Source organism: Electrophorus electricus, chromosome 22 (assembly GCF_013358815.1).
Source record: "Electrophorus electricus isolate fEleEle1 chromosome 22, fEleEle1.pri, whole genome shotgun sequence".
Classification (NCBI taxonomy): domain Eukaryota; kingdom Metazoa; phylum Chordata; class Actinopteri; order Gymnotiformes; family Gymnotidae; genus Electrophorus; species Electrophorus electricus.
In genome coordinates, this window is record NC_049556.1 from 11,329,373 (window position 1) to 11,352,104 (window position 22,732).

The window sequence follows — 22,732 nt, forward strand, 5'->3', positions numbered from 1 at the left end:
AAGGTGAATTAGTAGCAATTTAGAGGAAAAAAAGAAAAGAACGAGCCACATACAAAATATATTTACATACAAGTCCCACACCTCTCCTTTTCTCACGTGACCATGGCAACATGTCCGGATAAGGATATGCAGGGCTTGACGTCTCATACGGATAATGTGCTGAGGCACAATTTGTCAAGTTCTTTAATTAGTAGACATTTATGAGAATCTGTATATAAGGAAGTTTAAAATCCTCTTGTTTTAATGCAAGGCTTGGTTCAGGGTTTAAGACAATAATCCTTAACTGAAAAACAAAACAAAAACAGAAAAAGTATATCCAGACAACAATGAAACAGCCAGCTGCTTCTAATCTGTATCATCAAATTCAATTTTAATCCATATTGTTAAAGTATTCTAATCTATATGCCAGGAGGCTTACTTCAGAATGAGAGGTTTAATATTTGAGGAATCTTATCTTGCCTTCCAATATGAGCTGCTAATGCTAGTGGAGTTACAACATTGACCACTGAACCAATCTCATGATCATAAATTGGTAATTATTTGTCACTGATTAGTTAATTAACCATGTCTCATGCTGTATTGTTGGTACATCACTTTAGAATCACTTTAGAATCCTTTCAATCTGTCCTGAATATTCCAGCTAAAACATTCCCAATCAGTCCATAGGAACACCCCTATCCCCACAACTGTGAATCCCTCCAGACCTTCAGCATGTTCACAGAATCGCAAAAGAGACTGCAAGAGAAGCTCCTGAATGAATAATAAAACAAAGATGCTACTGTTGCGTCTGTGAGCTGAAGCCTCTAACATTGTGCTTTAATAACACATCACCACATACCCTCTATCTCACACACACACACACACACACACACACACCAGAACACACACACACCAGAACACACACACACACCAGAACACTCACACACACACCAGAACACACACACACACACACTCACACACACACCAGAACACACACACACACACACACACACACACACACACCAGAACACAATGTCAGCAGCCCTGCACTCAGCTCTGCAACTCCTCTCTAATTAGTCCCAGGGCAGGCTCTCTGGCTGTGGACAGGGAGAAGGGGAATGAGGACGAGCCACAGTGAGGAGAGGAGAAGAGGAAATGGGGGGGTAAAATTCGACTGGTTTCATGGGTTAGAAGCACTAAAGCACCAGCCAAGATTCATCAACAGGAGCAAGAGCATTAACATGGAATGCAGAAAGCATGCACCGCGTCGTGGTCATCAACAAGACTGCCTTATCATAGTGATATTTTGCCACATTAATGAAGGATATGTGGTAAGTGGCAGAAGGAAGATTGCTATGTGCCTGAAGGTACAGGAGAAGGCTAGTTTGATGACATGTATTGCAGATCCATCAGTCCCTTCTCAAACTGCTGGACAGGTGCAATCCCTAAGCACAAGGTTCAGATCATTAAAAGAGAAAAGAGAATAAAGTATCGCATGGGGCCTTTAATAAAATATACACTTCAGCCATGATGCATGGCCTCAGCTTAGAGCTCTTTTAACATGGCCACAGGGCACCTCATTCATTTTTAGAGAGTTAGGATTTGGTCTTGATTGATTTATTTATTTGTTTATTTATTTAGTACAACCAGTCCAAGACATTTTCCTCTCATGTGATATAAAATTTGAATTACTGGTTGTGTTGCTTTGAATAACAACTAAGGCAAATGAATTGATCGGAATATATTTGAAAAAGGACCAATTAATGCCACCAATCTGCAAATCTGGATATGTAATATATAGGATAAGGGAACAGAACAAAGTGCCAAACTTTGTTTAAAATGCTTTTATGCATTGATATTGACAATGTATTCTGCACAAAAGTAGTTTCACCACAAGTCAGGCTTAGCAATGTGGTATTTTAATAATACTTACACAGTTGTAGTTTTTTCCTCCCTGTTCCATACTCTATATTACCATCATTTCTATATACTATACACGTCACGCCCCGCTACAGCCTGTGGTCCTAGACTCTGCGAATCAGTCTTCTCTCTTAGCCACTAGCCACACCCCTGCCTGCACACTGGAATGTAACAGCTAAAGGCCTCCGTTTAATCTTTTACCAGAATTTTGAGATTCAGTGTAAAAATATGAGCTATTAGTGATTACATAGGATGCACGCACACACACACACACACACACACACACACACACACACACACAGCCAACCAAACAAATGAACAAACAAAAACAACATCTCTGTATGCCAAGAGAACCAAGTGTCATTGCAATAGAAGGTATTTCACAGGAAACCTGGGCTAACGGAAAATAAGGCAACATTAACTTAAAGTACTGATGTGACCCATGGGAATCACTTGTTGAACTCGAACTAATTTGTGCGGAACAAGTTTGACAAGGCATTGAGGGAAGGTGTTAAAAGGTCTGTGAAAAGATCGTAGGGAGAGGCTGGAGTCCTCCAGTGGTGTCTGTGCTTCATTGAAACAAAGCATGGATCACTGAAATCGCTGTTTTTGGTGGAAATTGGTAAGAATTTTCAAAATTCATTACAGGAGCTTAAGCCATCTCAACCACTTCCTTGAATTATGTTGTGCGCACACAAAAAAAATGCTAGGCGTCCCTTACCTCCGGACCAGTGGGCAAGAGTGTTTACATGTGAGCCTCTTACTAGTTATGTTTTGAGTCTTACTGTTTATTTATTCATGCAGAATGCTCACTCTTTGTCTATGATTACCAAGCTTAAGTTAAGAAGGGGAGGTACTTGTTAATGGGGGAAAGAAATCAGGTGTAGCTGAAGCTCAGGAGGCATTTGAAGTTTCAGTATTGGAATTGTTATTCCAGCATGGGTTGAGTGGACTGGTGACAGGATGTGGTATGATCCCATTATTCACCAGCAGTGTTTGGAATTGAGGTATGGATTAACAGCATATTCTTTCTGACCAGCGATCAGCTCATTTCCTCCAGTGGTGTCTGCATTTCATGAAAAGAAAGCGTGCATCACTGAAATCTCTGGAGGCAGTGCTTTCTTTCAAAAGTCAGAAGAAGTTGAGGTATGGATACTGGTTGGTCATTGAGGCAGTGTAAGTGAAGATGGTGATGGCTTATAAAAGACTGATCTCAAAAGATTTTTCTTGAATAACGTTTTATGCTTAACTGAGGCCTAGCTAAAGTCATAGTTTAGCTTTGAAGTCCAGCTATCTCTTTGAAGTCCATGTGGAAGGGAGGAACCTACTAAATAGTGCACTTGTGTATAGATCTCCTAAATTAGAAATGAATTTTCAGATTCTGCTTACAGGCTATTGATTCACTTTTATTTTAATATTCATGTTTGCTGTCTGACTAAACCCATGATCAATAAGTTCATTCATCTTCTTGATTCCTTTAAATTCTATTGTGGCAGCATCCCCTCAGCAGAATTCAGAGGGACAACCTATTTACTTATTTATACCTATTTATTCTTCATGCCCTGCCATTTTTGACTATGCTAATTCTTTAAAAACTATGACCCAAGTTTAAGTTTGAGCCATGGGTGAAACACACCACCTGGGCACTCAGACGGGAATGTAAGAAAGACAAACTGTAATTACCTTATGAGATTTTTTAAATTGTACCTCTAAGTACCTTTCAGAAAGCCTGAAATGGCTAAAAAAAAAAAAGATATTTCTGAAATTATATCCAGAAATTGCCACAGACCTGCCATGGACAGCAGTGTTATTTAATACAATCAACACTGTATTAAGCCTACAAGTGTGATATATGTCCTTTGAAACTTTCTAATTTTCTATTCAGAAGAATATGTTATGACCGTGTTAAAGTTATGTTATAGTTATACAGACCTCAGTAGGAATAAATGCATGAATATCTTAGACTGTAATAGGCCTTGCTTGATTTGTGTCTAAACAATTTCTTAAACAATTGAATTGTGTTGACTTTATTCACCAGAGAAACAAGGGCAGTTCTGTCTTGCTACTTTTCTCTTTAAACATCTTGTTTACTATTAGTGATTGAATGCAACACAGCACGAGAACAACTCACCTTAAATATTGTTCCTGGGAGTTATCTACTGAATCACAATAAATGCAAGTAGTCTAATGTGTTAATTTAAGGGCTGCCCTAACAACTCATATAAGTGTGAATTTTTAAAGCATTTTAACAGTCAAGAATGAGCAATAGCTAGCCTTGTTATTGGACACAGTAATACGGCCCTGTGCTATTACTAATTTAGTGTAAGATATCTGAAAGTGTCTCCAAGTTCTGACCATTTTCTTATGATTTCTGGACAGCTGGTAATGTCAGATGGACGTTGCATTTATCAATCGGACCCTTGCAGAAAATAATCTCCCTCTATCTCAGCAGAGGGCACCAGTCATGCTGTTAGCAAGGTACATGTCACCATATTAAACAGTGTGAGTAGCAAATAACAATATAAGTTAATGTTTGTAGCAGCAGCAGCAGTTCTCCTTTCAAAACCCTAATACTAAATATTAGTTAATATCGATATTCTTCATTAAATATGGTACAGCAAAAATCACATATTGACTTAATGCTTGTCACACAGTTTGGTGAGCCAGCCAGGAGAAGGTAGTGATTAGTGAGAGAACTATCCCTTCTCAGAGATGGGTCTAGAGTTATTCAGAATTATGAAGGGTAGCCCATATTCCCTTAGTGGCAAAGTGAGTGCACTCCTGTGACAGGATCTCATTGAGCTCTGCAGTTACCTGAACCATGGTGGCCTGGACACTATGGAACTCTTCAATAAAGTTCAGGTGCACTCAAAGGAATGGCTGAGGGGGTCTTGGAGAAAATTGAGATAATGAAGAAAAGGAAGAGGTCAGTCATTTCATCAAAGACTTCATTCATTTATTCATTCACAAATTGCAGCAGCATGGCACAGATGGCAAGTTAAAAGCAATTACGCCTGAGAGTAATATTTGCACTAAAGGTGAAAGGAAGGTCAGACAGCCCTCAAATTGAAATCACAACAAGGTAAGAATTTAAGAATCTTTGGACAGATTGATGATAAAACAGCCAAAGTAACAGACTGTTTTAACCAGGTTTAATGCGACAGAGTAAAGGTCAGATATAAAAGGACATTCAGAGGCTGAAGTAATTGCTGTGAGGTCCACTCAGTTGAAATGGGGCCATCAAGTAATGCTGTAAAATGTTTAGATTATGTCTTATATCAGTGATGTCAAAACCAAATATGAAATCTGGATTCCAAAAGTGAATGAAGAAGCAAAGCTAAAGGGTGAGAGTGAAAGCTGAAAACAATGACCACACGTAAAGACCCTTGAATGCATTCTGAAGAGCATCGTGCCCATTCATCTCTTCACCTACCTAGATAGGCCAGTGCTGTCAAGGCAGTTAAAGAAAAGGAGCCTAGAGTAGACGGCCTGAACACAAATCAAATGATGAAGGACCTGAGTGCTGAGATGAAGCAAATGTTCCTTCTAGTAAAATGCCAGCAACTTCTAGTGACCTTGTAAAGAAATGTCAAGAATAACAAGTGGATGAAAACCCTCAACATTGCTTTAAATATGACCAGATAGGCCATTTCTCAGATGTATGCAAAATACAGAATCAGCAGATGGGAAACAATCATGCACTGCTGAGGCAGGCCAATCAATAGTTCTTGAAGAAGCCAATCTTTCGCCAACAACCTGCCAACAAAGTAAAAGTAGCAAAGCAGTCTGTGCAACCTAGAATCTCACTTGATGACTCCATACCTTTGCCCTGCTACATACTTGCAGCAACACTCACAAGTAATTGCTATAGAAAGGAAGCATTGCCTAGTCACCTGTTAATAAAGTAGTAGCCAGCAAAAGCACAGTGTGATGTGGGCACACAAGCCCATTAAACAGATACTAGGAGAGGCAATGCATTTACACATGCATTTGGCAGATGCTTTTACACATGCTTTTATCCAGAGCAACTTACAATTTTAATCATTTGATGGAGGTATGTGAATGTAGTGCCGACCAAGTCTTAACCAAAGACTTTTATTGGCATAGCATGGTGCACTTGCCCATACAAGAGATGCGGCAGAACTGGTACCTACCCACAACCGGGTACCAAGCACACGCTCATGGGGCTTGCTAAAGGTGCCAGCCTTGGCATCAAGTGACTCAGTTGTTGCTGAGGACCTCATTAAATAAAGTGCCATAGAAGAACAGAAGTGAGAAGGGCTGAGTAAAATCCCAGAGGATGGCAAAGAGTCATGGCATGCATGATAAACACAACTCTCCTTAGAACTGAAGAATTGTCATACGGTTCCGTAACACAGACATATGCTGCAGTTTCTGTGTATTGAGAACAGGAGCAAAAGAGCATTCTTACCAGTCAAAGAAGTCAACACAGTTTACATACATGAGCCCTTAGACTCCCAGTACAATCTTCAACTCATTTTATTTTCTCCAGCTGAACTCACCCACTCCAAGAAGGCCTCTTCACCAATGAACCAATACAGTTCCAGAGTGTTCCAAAATTCCCATGCTTGTGCTAGTTGCTATAGTGAATATCGCCAAATAGAACATTTTTCTCAAGCCACACAAGTAGGATACTTACCGCTTGAGAAAGCCATCTACCCAACTGCAGTCTGCCCTGAAGAGAACCCTCCTTCTGAGAAAGTCAAAGCCTATGTGGCGGAGACCAAACAAGCTCTTTCTAAAGCTTGGAAAGATGTTCAGCCAGATGGATGGGACTCTAGTGGATATCGACTACCTCCCTGCGGCACAGCAGAAAGTAGTAAAGAAAATACTGATAGAAGAATGCAGTGCTTTTAGGTTGTATCCTATTCCACATCCCACAGTATATCCATATACTTGTATATCCATACCCCAATCACTGCATAAAGAAGTAAAAGTGTGTGACACAGGACTTGTTAACAGAAGACATATCTCACAATCTTATTTATTATTCTGTATGGTACTGATTTGTGTAAGAAAGAAAGATTGTTTGACTTTGCTGAGAAAATGGGGAGTTGAACCACAAATCGGCACCTGACTGCCACCCCATCCTAAGAATAGACGGCAAGCTCGATGCACTCAGTGGAACTTACTGTTTTTAGTGCTGTATCAGGGAAAGCAGCATTCACGGAATGCTTGACAGTATTCATTACACAATGGGGAATCTACCAGTGGGTCAGCATATCTTTAAGCCTTAGATTTGCCACTGCATTCCAAAGAAGAAGAATTGTCTTGCTGGTCTTCAAGATGCTATCTGTCAGCCGTATCAAGACAGTAGTACACAGTGGTGATTTTAAAGAACATTTCGGACAAATTAGAGCTGTTAAAGAAATATGGTATAAAAGCCCCCCAAATGTGAATTGTTCAAACACAGTGTCCTCTCAAAGGTTAGTCAATGTGGAAAGAAAACACAATGAACCCACCTGACGTTGCTTCAGTGAAAGCCGTAAAAAGAAAAGAACCCCCTCTACAGTGCTGACTTGACAAAGTGAAGTTTCTTTCTTACTATTCACCATATTGCCTACTTCTCCAGCATTGCACCACTTTTATATGAGCTCCTAACTCTCCCACGAAGTGAAGCCATCACTGTTCCTCAAAAGCATCAGACAACAGAGCTTTGGAAACAGAAAGGTCAGATGCTATCATGCACTCCAGTCATGTGGTACAGTTCTCACCAACGTACTATGAATAAGATGATAGACTCAGAGGCCGAGTGGCAGGATGACTGTAATTGCTTGTTTTCCATTCACTAATGCTACTATAAAGAATTATTACATCCAATCAAGAAAAAGCTTGAGTTCCTGGCATTGAACTGTGCCATCTGAGAGCGATTCCATTATAATGTCTACTCTGCCATTTGCCAATTACAACAAACACAAATCCCTTAATATATATGCTCACTTCCACAAAGTCCACTGACATCAGTGCACAGTGACGAGGTGCACAACTAATCACTGTCTTCTTAGTTCTGTCATGAAGCGTTGCTCTGGGAAGAATAGTGCAGATTTGCATCCCTGTATGCCACTTTACATTGCTGACCACACAGAGAGGTGTACAAAGATGTGAATGAGGATGTCATAAGCCTAGCAGAAAGAAAGCACTTTATCATGGTTTTACAGTATAAACAAAAATATCAGGGACCTTACAGGGAGTTGCTAAAGCCAGGCCACCCTAATGTGGTGGTGCTTTTACAATAATGGAGGAATGGATGAGGATGGAGTCCTATGCAAAAAAAAACCCTAAATGATAACAGCTTCTCCTTCTCAAGGTTTCCCACCCTCTGCTCTTTAAAGAACGCCACCAAAAGATGTGCTACTTTGGTGGCAAGAGAACACCTAATGCCATCCAGAATAGCTTCAGTTGGCCAAGGATGCAAAAAGATGAAATACACTTTGTCACCAATACATATGTGTGTCACAAGAAAAGGAAGCCAAGAAAGCAGAGCTGAGCACAACTCACAACTACCAACTACTACAAATATATATCATATGCCCGTTTGAAATACTAACTTCTTACAGCAAGCAGGGCTATGAATGCATATTATTGGTAATGGATATTTTCATACACTATTACTAAAACCAAATCTGAAACCAGGTAAAACAAAATCTGAAAAAGGCCAACAATATTTTGTTCATTTGCACTCAAGTTCATATTTTCAAGCAAACTACACTATGATGATGATGATGATGATTATTTACATTTATATAGTGCCTTTCTCATACTCAAGAATGCATTTACACACACACACACACACACACACAAGATATATATGTACCTACACACACACACACACACACACACACACACACACACACACACACACACATATATATCACTCACACACCAATTATTAAGACTTTAGATCAGTATCCTGTCACCAGGTTGGTGGGATCTCCCTTGTACTTATTTGCCATGCACCTTACCTCGCTATACATTACTTTAATGCCCACAGCGTGAGGAGTAAACTTGAAGAATTAACCAAATATCTGTGCTCTGCACTTTTGCAGATTAAGAGAAAACAGACTGGAATATTTTATTAGTCAGGAAAGGGGAAACAACAGGTAATTCACTAAAAACCAATTTTTATTTAGTTCTGTTGGGGTCAGCAAGATCCTGCATTTCCTTTTCGTGATGCAGTAAAAGAGGATTTATGCCATAAAGTTCCTGTAGGCGAGGATTTGACCATCAACCCCCGGCACCGGACCCGTTTATGGTGGGTTCCAAAAGCAGCAACAGTGACAGACTTGAGTCAGATGACTAGTCAGCAAAAACTGCCAGACTGCAAACCCAAAGGCAGCAGTCTGTTATACTGAATTGTGACATGCTGGGTCAACTCTCTCTACTCTAGAGCAACTGGAGGGTAACTGTCAGCATTTTGAACAGAGACGGAGCTGAATGCAGTATAGATATACAGTTTAATAGGGGCAATACAAAAAGTAGTCAAATACGAGCAAGGGTCCATACAATTAGAGGCACAGAGCAAGCAGATACAAAGGGGATAGGCAAGAGAATATCTGGAAACAGGCAGGTAATCCAAAACAGCAAACAGGACAACAAACTGCGGCTCAGAAATGTAAGACTGGCAAATGTGACGTTGCAACGACAGATAGAGACAATAGGCTCTATATAGAGTGAAGGCGTTAAGGAGAACGAGACACAGGTGAGGTTAGAACTCAGGTGACTGCTGCAGGAGGTTTATGGGATGTGTAGTCCGCAGTAGACCGAGTTGCAGCAGAGGGTGTGACAGTAACAGTATATGTCTGTGTAAACATACCCTCTCACACACACACACACACACTACCCTCACACACGCTACCCACACACACACACACACTACCCACACACACACACTCAGACACACACACACACACTCACTCACACACACACACTCACACTCACTCACACACACACACAGAATCCTGTGGCTTGTCGTCTTCCAGTAGTCCCCTGCTCTCAATCACCCACTTATTAGTTATGCCATTGACCTGTTGCCACCTGTTGATAATATTTAAAGAAGAGTCAGTAGCAGATAACACCTAAAGTGAGAGATAGTAGTCTCAGTTCTTTAATTAAAACTTCAGTTTTCTTTTCTTCATGAAATATGCTACAACACATTAGATTTCACGTTTAGATTTCACATTAGATTTCATGCCTGTGTGGCATGCTCGTTCAAATAAATATGGGCTTGTGTGTAATCCTCCTACAAGTATGTAGTGAGGAACTGTGAAAGACAGCCAGCATTTTTTTTAAGTTCAATGAGACCTGTGTGCATTTATATTTTATTTCTGAAGTTGCAACTTTTGGCCTGAAAGTGACATCAAACATAAGAAGAAAATACTGGGCTGAAGCTGTCCCTGTTGGGTTTTAGGTTCTGCAGGTCCCAGTTTCACAAAACTCTGCTTGAGAAATAATGTCTTTTTTTAAAATTTATTTATTTTTTAAAGCAATTATATTGCCTTTTATACAAATTAAATTGTAAAAACAACTACATCTGCAAACCTCTAGCCGAAACATTAACTATGTCACAAAGCTGGTTAGGTGCAATTCATACAACTTTGCACCTTTCACACCATATTGTTAAAATCTACTGAACATTCCCTTGGTTGCTGACAAATGGAACCGAGGTCATCAGAGAGCATCTAACTGCACATGACCAAATACAAATACACGTGTCCAAGGATGATGCACAAGACTAGAGGCCCATTCAAGGTTCACAGTGTAAATTAGTTGGCAGTGAATATTACCTTATTAAGTTTGGATGATAAAAATGTGAAATGAAGGAGCGTGAAGAAAAAAATCAAAGGTGTCTTTGATTCTGATAATGTGAGAGGGAGAGGTGCATGCAAGTGTGTGTGTGTGTGTGTGTGTGTGTGTGTGTGTGTGTGTGTGTGTGTGTGTGTGTGTGTGTGTGTGTGTATGTGCGAACGTGTGTGTGTTGTCAGTCTTGGTGTAGATTTCCTTTGAGGAATATATCTTATCATATAGCCTACCAACGAATTTCACTCCCAAACCTTCTTAGATCACAAATGTATTTGAAAATGTGATATTAGAACCCAATAAAACCTTTAAACAGTAAAACACCCAGTGATATCATTTAATTACATGTGGCGCTTCAGTGCAAGTTTGAAGTTGTTTGCTTTCTTTGTATGAAAGTGAGAACATGTGTTATAGTATAAGCACAGTCTCTCCTTTTATGCTATTGGAAGATCTTGTCATATTCACATTTAAGAAGTCATGATCTTGAGAAAGGCAGCATGTGCATAGAATATGCCTTACGTAACCATGGCAACACAGGTACGGGGATAGTTCTTAATGCCTTATTTAAAAGCAGCAAAAGACATGTGGTGGTATTTACAATCAGAGATGATTCACTCACAAACCTGTAGCAGAACAATTCTAATTTTGGTCGTAAAAATGCTGTAGGAGAAAACAAATTTAACATATCCAACTGAAACGTCGACGCTCACACTGAAATCAAGATAATGAACATACAGTTCACAAGTGCTACCCTGCTACAGTGCTGAAAGGTTGAACTGGTTACTGTGCCATTAAATAAAAATCAGGTAACTTCCACTATTTTTTGACAAACCTTTGTAAAACCTTTTGTAATTTAACCACCTTCCTGTCCACAACCATTGAAGTTCACTGGCTGCATCACAGCTAACCGTGACTGGATGGAGCCAGGTGTGCATTCAGGTCCAGCTTCATTGTCAGAGCTGCGCAAAGGGACCTTATAAAGAGTATGACATGTTTGAACCGACCCTTTGGGAGGTTTCAGACTGCAGAGAGACGGTCCCCACATTTAGAACACCATACTTTATTCAGCACGTCCCTGGAGAGTAGTTTTCTAGTTAGCGCCAGACTGGGGCTGTCTCAACAGAGCACTCTGAATGGGAGACGATGGGGAAATGAGAGGAAAGCAATTAACAAAACTCTCCTGCATTCTGCATGGTGATATGGTTTGGGGCGCAGAGAAAGTGCTGCCAGATCGAAAGAATTGCTTTGTTCCGCAGGGTTTGTTGTGATGTTCAGTGTCTACACTCACCTCCCTCTTTATTCAAAACCCCTACCTAGCATCCATGTTCACTGACTGATTTATTAATTACAACCAACTTATGGGGGAATTTCTTAGGTATACTGTTATTGCCCATCTGTCTCCACAGTTTGCCAGCCACCTTTGAGAATGAATCGTGTAGCTTTACCGTAGCCTTTCTTGTTTACCAGTTAAGAAACTGATCTACTACACTGATCTTCAATGCTAGGTCTGAGAGTGTAATTGCCTGTATTCAAAAACACTAGTTTAATATGCAAAATATCAAAGAAATGTAATGTCAGAATAGTAGACAGACCTATACAATATGTTGATCTAAAAAAAAAAAAGCCCTGTTCATGCTGCTGTGCATATATCAGTCCTTACGTGGTTTATTACTACACAAAAACTGGTATCCACCATGGCAAGACTATCCAATGTGATATATCATTTATTTTGTATAATATACAAAATTATATAATTGTTCTATATAATTTATACAATTGCATTTACAATTCCCTTTCATACCGTTCCAGTTCCAGATGCTTCATTAAAAAAAAGAAAGAGAATATATAATTAAGTATGCGTGTTGCACTGATGGATACCTATTTTGTGTATTAATAGGTTCATCTGCATAAATTGAATATTCTAAGCAGGGGCTGGGACTCCAGCTCAGCCAAAGGGGGGCACCGTTCCTCAGTATCTTTCATAGGAAACCAACCACTACAGCCTATGGGCACCACAGACTCACAGTCCCAACACAGGACATGTGGAGCATGTCACTTATGACTTAGCTATCAGAGGACGTCCTATTCTCTGTTCTCAGTGATTTCCCTTCTCCCACAGGGCTTCCCTGCCACTTGATGATGAATAGGCCCAAGGATAACGATAGGACACGGTATCTAGGTCAGGTGCTGCCAGTTGGGACACTACAGAGGGCCCCAGGACCGCTGCTCTTCAGCGAGCGTGCAGCGCAGCTGCTACACGTGTGTAGCAGCATGATGCATGGCAAGGTAGTCTCCCTCTGTGCCCCGTGGAGAAAAGACCAGAGATAGAGAACAAACTCATTAATAATAGAGGAGCAAATTAGTGCCAAAGCAGTTGACTTTCGTGCTGCAACTGGACTCTCGCCTCAGAGACCTTTACAGTAACTCGGTGATGAAAGCTGTGTAGTAGGACGATTCTTCCCAGATCGAGAGAAATGGACAAGCATGGGAAGAATAAACCAATTATGTACAGAAGATGAAGACACTGGCCGTTGATGCTGGAGATGCAAGACCTTGGATCATCGTCCAGGCTGGGGAAGAGTGGTCATTTAATAGTGAAAAGAGGAAAAGTGATCATGACTAGGAGAATTGAACTTCCACAGGGGTGTATAATAGACTCGGAGGACAGCTACAAATCCCTGGGGGTTCTCCCATCACCTAGGAACCATGAGGCAGGAATGGGGAAGACAACAACATCCATCTACCTCCACAATGTATGGATGGTCCTTGAATGGAAACAATAAGACCAAAGCCATAAACGCGTATGCCTGGACAGTCATCGGATACCCAGCAGTCACAAAAAGCTGGCAAAGAGAAGAACAGAAAGCTGCCGGCATCAAGACAAGAAAAGCCCTTACACTGCATGGGGCACTGCAGCCAATGACCCAACATCTGAAGGCAGTATGCCAACTAAAAGGAGGGCAGTAGTTGGACAAAGTGATCAGGTCCACCATCCACGGTGCGACACAAAACATCCAAGAATACATCCATGCAATGGCCACCGAGGATGAGCTCATGAGGGAGTGTCTCAGTCAGATGGGGGACATGGTCACCATGGAAGCAGAAGAGGTGCCATGGCTGGATAAGCCCCTCCCTGGAATGTACCATTGACAGATAGCAGAGGTGGCTGACATAAGACAATCCTACCAATGGCTAAAAAAGTCAGCGCAAAGTCACTAATCATGGTAGCACAAGATCAAGCACTAAGCACTAGCTGATCGAAGCTTGGGTGTATCACGCCAGAGAAGTCCCAAAATCTAGACTGTGCAAATTAGCATCTGAGACAATCCAGCACTTAGTAGTAGGATGCAAGATGCTGGCAAAGAAATCATACACTGAGAGAGACACGTTCAAGTAGCAGGGATCATACACAGGAACATATGCAAGGCATAAGGGCTGGACATCCCCACCACTAAATGGGAGGAACCACAGAGAGTAGTGGAGCACAACAAAGCTAAGATCCGCTTGGACCTCCAGTTTCAGTCACATAGTGGTGAAACAACTAGACATCATAATAGTAGATAAAAAGCATAAACAGCTGTGGTAATAAATGTGGGAGGACCAAGTGATGGAATGATCCAAAGAAAGTAATATGAGTAGTTATTATACCAGGGACTGAAAGCAGAATTAGAGAGACTGTGGAAGGTTAACCCCCCCGGGTTGTCCCAGTGGCGAGAGGAGCTCTCGGGGCAGTGACCTCTAAGATGGAGGAGTGGCTCCAATAGATCCCAAGAATCACAACATCAATCTCAGTCCAGGACAGCGCAATCCTAGGAAAAGCTAAAAATCTGCACCATACCATCAACCTGCCAGGCATCCGGTAGAAAGCCTGAGCATAAGGAAAAAGATCTGACAGATATGACCACTCACTGGAAGGGCGAAACAGATGAACGAAAGCATGGCTCTGAAACTGTTTTCCCTCCATTCCAAAATGAATCTTTGGCATAAATGTTGTCTTTTATATCATTATAATTTCCCTTTACGGTTAATACGATTATTTCTGTAAAATGTGCTTTATTTCATTAGCATTAAAAATTAGGTTTAGCATAAGTCTGATAAAATCAGAACTATTCAAAAGCCTTTTATAAATAAGCAAACCCTCAGCTAAACACACTCTGATTAGCCATTTTTTTAAAATATTTTCTCAACAGCAAACCGCCCTTCTCATATGAATTTCTTCAACAAAATGGCTGCAGATTTCTGCCTTTGCCTCTCCTCCCCTCTCCTCGTTAAAGAATGGGGACATCTCCACAGCAACGTGCTGCATGTTCTCACCCTGAGCAGCATCAGCAGGCTACACACATAGCAACAGAGCATTCTGCATGCTAGAATCTACAGAATCTGACAGTGGATGAGAGTCAGCATGTATTTGCTCTGGCAAGTCATCTTTCTGCCTTCTGGTAGGCGCTGCTTTTCTGTCTCGTCACCTTGGGAAGGGTGTTCGGAAGCAGGCCTCCTCTTTCCTGCCTTTGTGCCGACTTAAATGTTCGCACACGCACACCTGCTGCTGAACAAATGACTGCTTGTTGCTCCAGTGACACATTTGTCCCGCTCTGCTTAAAGAAGCTTTGCCTTGTGTCTGTCCTTTCACACGTGGCCCTAATCTGCATATCCACTTCCCGTGGCGTCTTACCCCCTTGCCTGCATTCTTGCTGGGCCGCAAAGGGTCTCCCCAGGTCTTTGCACTGCTTCGTAGCTGACTGATTTCCTCTGCTCTCCCCGCGGTGGTCCCCGTACCCTTAACTTGCACTTCCATGCCTCTCTTTTGTTTTGTTGTGCTAGGCTGTCTGTCTTTCTTGCAGACTCTCTGCCAAGTTCTGTCTGTTCTCTCCCACTCGCCCTTTTTCATTACAGATTGGGTAAAGCAACAGTGAGTGACCTCAATCTGTCTTCGCAAGTTAAAGCCCTCGGCTACGTTAATTCAGTACCACCTTGAAAAAGCAGAGCTCATGCTTGCCAGCTCTTACTCTACATTGCCTTTCATTTTCACAGTTCTCCCTCTCCCTCTCTCTCTCTCTCTCTCTCTCTCTCTCTCTCTCCCTCTCTCTCTCTCTCTCTCTCTCTCTCCCTCTCTCTCTCTCTCTCTCTCTCCCTCTCTCTCTCTCTCTCTCTCTCTCTGGTAAACAAGGGACTTGTGCTTTTTGGCCTGGGTAATTTTCTTCCCTGTGTTGGTGATGTAATGCAATATCTCTGGGTCTTTGCCAAAGGGAAGTACATTATAAAGACAAAATAGACAAAACATTAAATAGCTTATTAAGAATTTTAAATGATTAATATTTGAAAAAAAAAAAAAGATTTTTTTTGTACATACAGAGATGTTGATTTTGCTCTAGTTTAGCCAAAAGCAGTTACCTGTATGTGATCCCCATTGCACAACAGCATCAGATAACTGAAAGAGGCAGAGCAGCGTGAAATCTCTCTGTTGAGTCCAAGAACTGCCAGGGTCTTTTGTGAACTCCCAGCAACCCAGCACCATCACAAGCCTTAAGAACCTGTCATTTTTCCCTTCCTAAAATAATATGTGGTCTGCCCCACTTAACCCATCCCTCTGTCCAGTTCCACAGTCACAAATATAATTTGTGGAATCCTTATTGTGAAAATCTTTAAAAGTTAAACAAGGATTATCACAGCCTGGCAGCCTCTAGTCTTGGCCACACCAAATGGTTTTTATGTGTTTTAAGTAATCACCCGCCCCACACCATCCATTTAGTCCACTGGCCTCTTTTCGTTCCTCGTATGTGTATGTATAGACCCTATAGCTATTTATTCGTTAGTCAGAGGTCCAACCACTATGACCACTTGCACCGGGTGTCACAACCTGCCTGGATATATGAAAACATCAATACAGCCATAAAAGATCCTAAGCAGTGGTTGAACTTTCTAACAAGCAGTTAGATGCAGGTAGGAAGCCAATAAACCTCAGACTCCTGGAGACTTCTTAACTCCCATTGACGGCTAGCGATGTAAGCGTTTCATGTCTGACGTGAGAATTGGGGTTGTGAATAAGGTGGCAGGCAAGCAGTCCTGACATTGACAGAGTGAGAGAAACTTCCAGAGGGAAATAAGTGCTCGAGCTAGTCTTCCCAACCTCAGGTCTCACTATATAAATGCTGCGGGTAACTGCTGAAGCCGTCAGCTTAGCTGAGGTAATTGTACTACGAAGTGAGAAGTGAGCAATTACAAGGTCTCTGACACAGACCCCAAATGCTGTCTCTGCCTGCTGTGCGTTTGATGGCTTTTGTCATAGATTTGTTCTAATGGTTGTCATGACTGGAGAGCACACATGTTGATCTTGGCATTAGAAATTGTTCGTCACAGTAAAGTGTGGCTCTCTGGAGCAGTGTTGATGAGGGCATCCAAGGTCTCTCACTGGCTCTCTGCTTCTTCTGACCTCTTTTTAATGAGGGCCTCTGACAGACCTCAGATCTAAGTGGAAGACTGGAGAATTAAACTGACTGCTATTAAAAGGGCAAAATGAATGACGGCGAAATATGTGTGAACGTGTGGGATCACTTTTGCTTTTTCTAGCTAATGTGACTAATGCTCATCTTATCCAGCAGAGCCAGGAATAATTACAAATACTCATTTATAGTCCCTTTTAGTGCAAGCATCATGTTCTGAGATATTTGCTACATTAAATCTGTATATTTTGCCCAATTATTTCTAAAGCAATATAACTTGATTGACAGTAATATTATTTTAAACGTCTGGCCTAGATTCTTGGATGTATTGTCAACAAAGAAAGTACTTAATATTTACATTTACCTGTACATCAATTAAGACATTCTTACTTCCCATAGTGACTTAACGAAGTGGTATCCTTGTTTTAATTATTATTAACAAAGTGCAGGATTAAGTGCAAGATTTATTTACTAAAATAATTACAATAATATTATTATTAGAAAATAACATTAAGAGCAAAATGAAAGTGCATTTTGAAAGGGTGGGTCTTTGGTTTGTGTGTAAGACAGCACTCAGCTGTATGGACAGGGGTTTGACAAATGCATTTGTGCGTGTTGGGAATGGACCGTTTTTGGATTTGTATGCAAGCATCAGGTTCTTAAATTTGACACTGGCGACCGCGATGGCAGCTAGATATTCTAAGATCTGATCTAAGATGTTCTGAGTAGTTATTTGTGAAAGACAAAGACAAATGAGTTGAACATGATCAGCATAACTGTGGTAGTAAAGGTCATGGAGGATGTTACCTCGTCGAGAGGAGTGAGGATGCGCAGAAGAACATTGTGGTTGACCATGGCGAATTTTACAGAGTAGTTGAGGAGGATCAGCAATAATGACAGTTAAGTTGACCTGGCAGTACATAGCTTCTTAGGACAGTTTCTTTGGTGTGTATTCCTTTGAAGCCAGAAGGTTTGGGATCCTGGAATCTGTTTTGGATGAAAAAACAGGTCAGCTGGTTATAGACACATTACAGAGTTTTAGAGGGGAACGAAAGAAGAGCCACTGTTTGGTAGCTGCTGATAGCAGAGAGCACATGAGTGGCCTTTCTCAGAAATGGTATAACCCTGCAGGTCTTGAAGGTAGAAGTTAGTATATATATGCACTGGTTTTAGATAACAGTTTAAGATGGCTGCAGCGAAGGAGCTAGCCAGGGGAACTTGTGAATGGGACAGGGTCAAGCAGACTTGTAATGAGAGGAGTTGTAGAACCTTATCGGGAAGCAGAGGAATAGAAAAAAAAGCAAAATGTTGCCAGGTAGTTGAGACTGGGAAAGGAGGGATGTAGGGATTTGAAAGAAAGAAGGAAGGACTGGTGGATCTGGTTAATCTCTGTGCTCATAGAAAATGATGAATTCATCAGGGGTTAAGAAGGAGAGTTTGGGGAGTTGGCATGAAGCTTGCATGGATAAGATTTCCATGTTTCCACTTTTCCCCTTGTGCAAGAATATCTGCAGCGGCTATATTGCACCAGCTGTATTAATGAACTTCAGCAGGTGAGTGTGGTATATAAGATTTGCTTCTAGAGTAATCAAGCCAAAGGGTAAAGAGTGGGAAATATTAGAAGCAGTTTTCAAAAGAAAAGGTGTCTAGATGTGGTAGAGTTGCAAGGGTAAAGAAATACATATATAAATTATCCAGAGTTGAAGTAGCTAAACATATCTGAAACAAAATGGCTATTTATTCAAATCACCTCATCAGAAAATGCTTGAGTAGGCACAAAATAGCTACAATAGCCTAGCAATCACAAAACATGTCCCCTCTAATTACCACAGGGAAAAGTAATTGATGTCTATGGGAGCCTGGCAACCTCCTGTTAGCATAAAGCGGGAATAAACCCTTGAGTGTGTTGAGAGCAGCCAAGTCAGTCTCTTGGTCTTGTGAAACTCACGCATTCCTGGAAGGCGGTTCAACTTGGCTGCTCTCATTGTAATACAGCCCTCTTTGGTAAAGACTACGCGGTCATGTGTGTCTGGATGAGGCTAAAAACAAATATGCCAACATCATGGAAATTAAATATTAGATGATAGATGGCATTATTACTGGGGCTTCTGCAATGCCGACAAAAAAATAGGATGGATTTTTAATTTTTTTTTTTGGTTTACCTTTTCCCAAATCCCAAAAACACCTGGAAGCCCAGGCGGTGGACCGGGCGAGACTAAGGTTCCTAACATCATAAAGAACATACGGCTTCTCTAAGGCAGGCTCATTTTATCTCAAGTAACTAATGCGAATTCTTTTTTTCTTTTTTTTAAATGTAGTATCTTAATGTAAGCCTAAAGCAAATGACTGTTAACATAATCCACTTGTGCCGTTTGTTGAGCTAACCTTAAGTAACTTTAAATAATATTCAACATAGCACTCCTATTTATCATTTATTTCATTTTTAAAGGTAAATAAGTAACATTTTCTGGCTAGATCACATGAATAAGGGGCCAAGATGACAATGTATAACAATTTTGGCAGTGTTATGAAAACATAATTAAATAAGGAATAAATAATTTTTAAACTTAAGGCATTGTTCATCTAGTAACTAGTATCAAAGCTGTATTGCAATGTGTTTATTGTAATTTTGTTGTAAGCTGTATTGTAATGTGTCTTGTTCTGTGTCTGAAATATTTGGGGGAAAATATTGTTAGATATTAGATAAATATTAGATAAATATTATTAAAGTCATTAGTTCTAGTTTATATCAATATTATGCCACTGGTAGAATACACTACTCTGAAAGATTGACAGAGTTAGCAACTGTAATTAAGGAGGTGGTTTTGTCAGTTGATTATGAATATGTATCTTCATTTTGTAGTTTGCTGTTGGCATTTGGACAAGCTCGGGGTCAGAACATATAATACATGAGAAAAATTTATGATTTTTTTCCCCAAAAAAATCATCCCATGATGTTCTGTGATTAACCAATGAGTTACAAAGCCTATGTTCCTGTGTACATTACCCCCCCCCCCCCCCCAAAAAAAAAAATTCATAGTTATTAAGTAGCCATAATAAGAATATTGCTACATACATGCTACATGCTAACACTCCTGTGCATGGAATCATATAACTACCTTGCAATATCGTATGCAAACTAAGCTAATTTGTCAGGCATGCTAGTCAGGGGTTTATGGCAACATTTGAGTAGCTGGTGTTGACAGTGCTGATGTAGTGTATAGAGCGTCATGATGTCAATTAAATGCAAAGTACTGTTAATTTGCATGTAGCATGTATGTAGCAATACATGATTCAGTAATGTTAGCTAACATAATGTGCTACTGAAACCTTTCAGTTCATGATCTGTTAACATTGCTCAGGTTGCACAGCACACAACATTAGCCACTTTTGATCTGTTGTCCCTGTAATAGTGTGCATACTAAGCAAACGTGCGTAGTCCTAGGTTCACACGTTACACAAGCCTTCACTTGGAAGGATCCTCATCGAGTTGACTGGTGATGCTAGCAAACTATAGCAAGCCTGCGTGTTTATTGCCCTCACATGTTTCCTTCTCTTGTTGTTTAAATGTGAAAACCTGATTGATTACTTGGCTGTTGATGAGCAGAGACAATGTCTCTCCACCTTTCTCAATTGGTTAGTGATAACTTTGGGACTTCTCAAATAAGCAATAATGCTCTTGCCAGAGGTCCATCAGTGCTCTGTCAGAGCACTCTGCCCTGGGTCTGCACAGAATGCAGAGTGGTTTTCACCCTGATTGATGTTCTAGCATTTACCACCAAATCCCCTGCCTCATCTCAGACTCATCATCTCTCTTACTAGTTGTTGCACATGTGTTCACACTACAAAATTTAGCACCGATTATTTCAGACACTCGCAAAGGTGACGGGAATCTGTGACTAGGAGCACACTGGGTAAACCATGTCACGGAACTGCTCACGCCTAAAGAGCAGGCATCATGGGAATGCACAACGATTAGTTACAGATCCTGAGGAGGATTGTTGACGACAAGGAAATCATGGCTAAAATCATGCAGAGGAGAACAAGGCATAGCGTATGTGTGAAAGGTAAAGGCTATTTCACAGTGAAATGCAGAAGAAAATATCTTAATATCCTTTGATGGAACCAAAGTGGAGGAAGGAGAAAGGTTTGTGAAATCAAAGCACCATAGACCTCACATCTGAGTAGAAAGGCGAGAGTAGAAGCAACACCACACAAAGGAAAGACCTCTATGGCCACTGAGAGCCCCAACAAATAGGTGGGTGATGCACCCTAAGCATAACCTTGTCTTGCACCCAGAAGAGAAAAAAAAGCAAAGACCTTGAACAATGCCCTGAAATAAACATTGCACTTGAGTATTTGACTCAGTCTTTAATTTTAGACAAAGTACGTTTTGGCAGAGGTAATAGTGTTATATCCAAACAAATACTAAAATACTATTTGTCATTAGAAAGGGGGCTCGGTAGCACCTGGTGCTGAACATAAAGGGCATATTGTAGAATGTGAAGGTCTTCGGTTCTCTTTCTGAAAAATGCTTTAGCTATTTAATTATGCACCTTGTAGAGATGGTGTGACTTAAATAAATATGTGCCACAGAATTGCTGAGCAAAAAAGGCAAGTAATTGAATTGGCTAAATAAACAAATAAACAGCCCCTCGGACAGATAGGTCTGGAATACAATAAAAGAAGCACAGAAGAGGAGCTGAAAAATTAGACTTTTATAAACTTGGAGATTTAACTTTGTAATTACTGATTCAGAACCTTGAAGGTACCAGTATGGATTCAGAATTCCTCTGTTACTGTAGTCCACTACACTTAATGTAATATTACATTTGTTTCGCACCTTGGGCCTGTTTGTGAATTTAACACGTCACAAAACTTAATGCCCTTTCCATCTCATAGTCAGCTGTCATCGCAGTCATGAGAGGTGTGTTCATATGCCTTTGTCTATGTGAGCGAATTGCTATAAGTAGTATAATGTGCACCAAATCAGTCTCCCAGCAGAACTCCTTCTCCTTTGGTCTGTTTTTTTGTGGTTATTTGGCTGTCTATATAAGTCATTGGAGCAGAGAAATTGCCTGTTATCTGGGGGGTCGATTTCTCATGCGCCCCTAAATTGCTTTGTATTGACACTCTGTCAGTGTGAGGATCTTGCCACTAGCCCCAACAATCTGCCCTCCGGTGTGGATGCTGAACCTGTGTGTGTGTGTGTGTGTGTGTGTGTGTGTGTGTGTGTGTGTGTAGCTCTGCACTGCTAATGCATGTCAAATATCCTTGGAAATGGTTGTGCACTGGGGAGCTATTGTATTCAGGTTTGCAGCTGTGCTGGGTATGGGGTGGTACATTAGCTTCTGGCAGTCTGAAATACTGATGACTTTTGTACACTAGCTAGTTGATGCCATTTTAAACTCAAATATACCATCCGCATGTAAAGGCATTTGTAACCTTGGACTAGATAAACTAATTCATCTGTGATAAAAATGTAATAAATTTTGAGTGTACAAAAGTTATAATGTTCTTCAGTCTGCCAGTCCATTTAAAACTGTTTGAAATTTAAAAATAGTTTAGTCCATTTT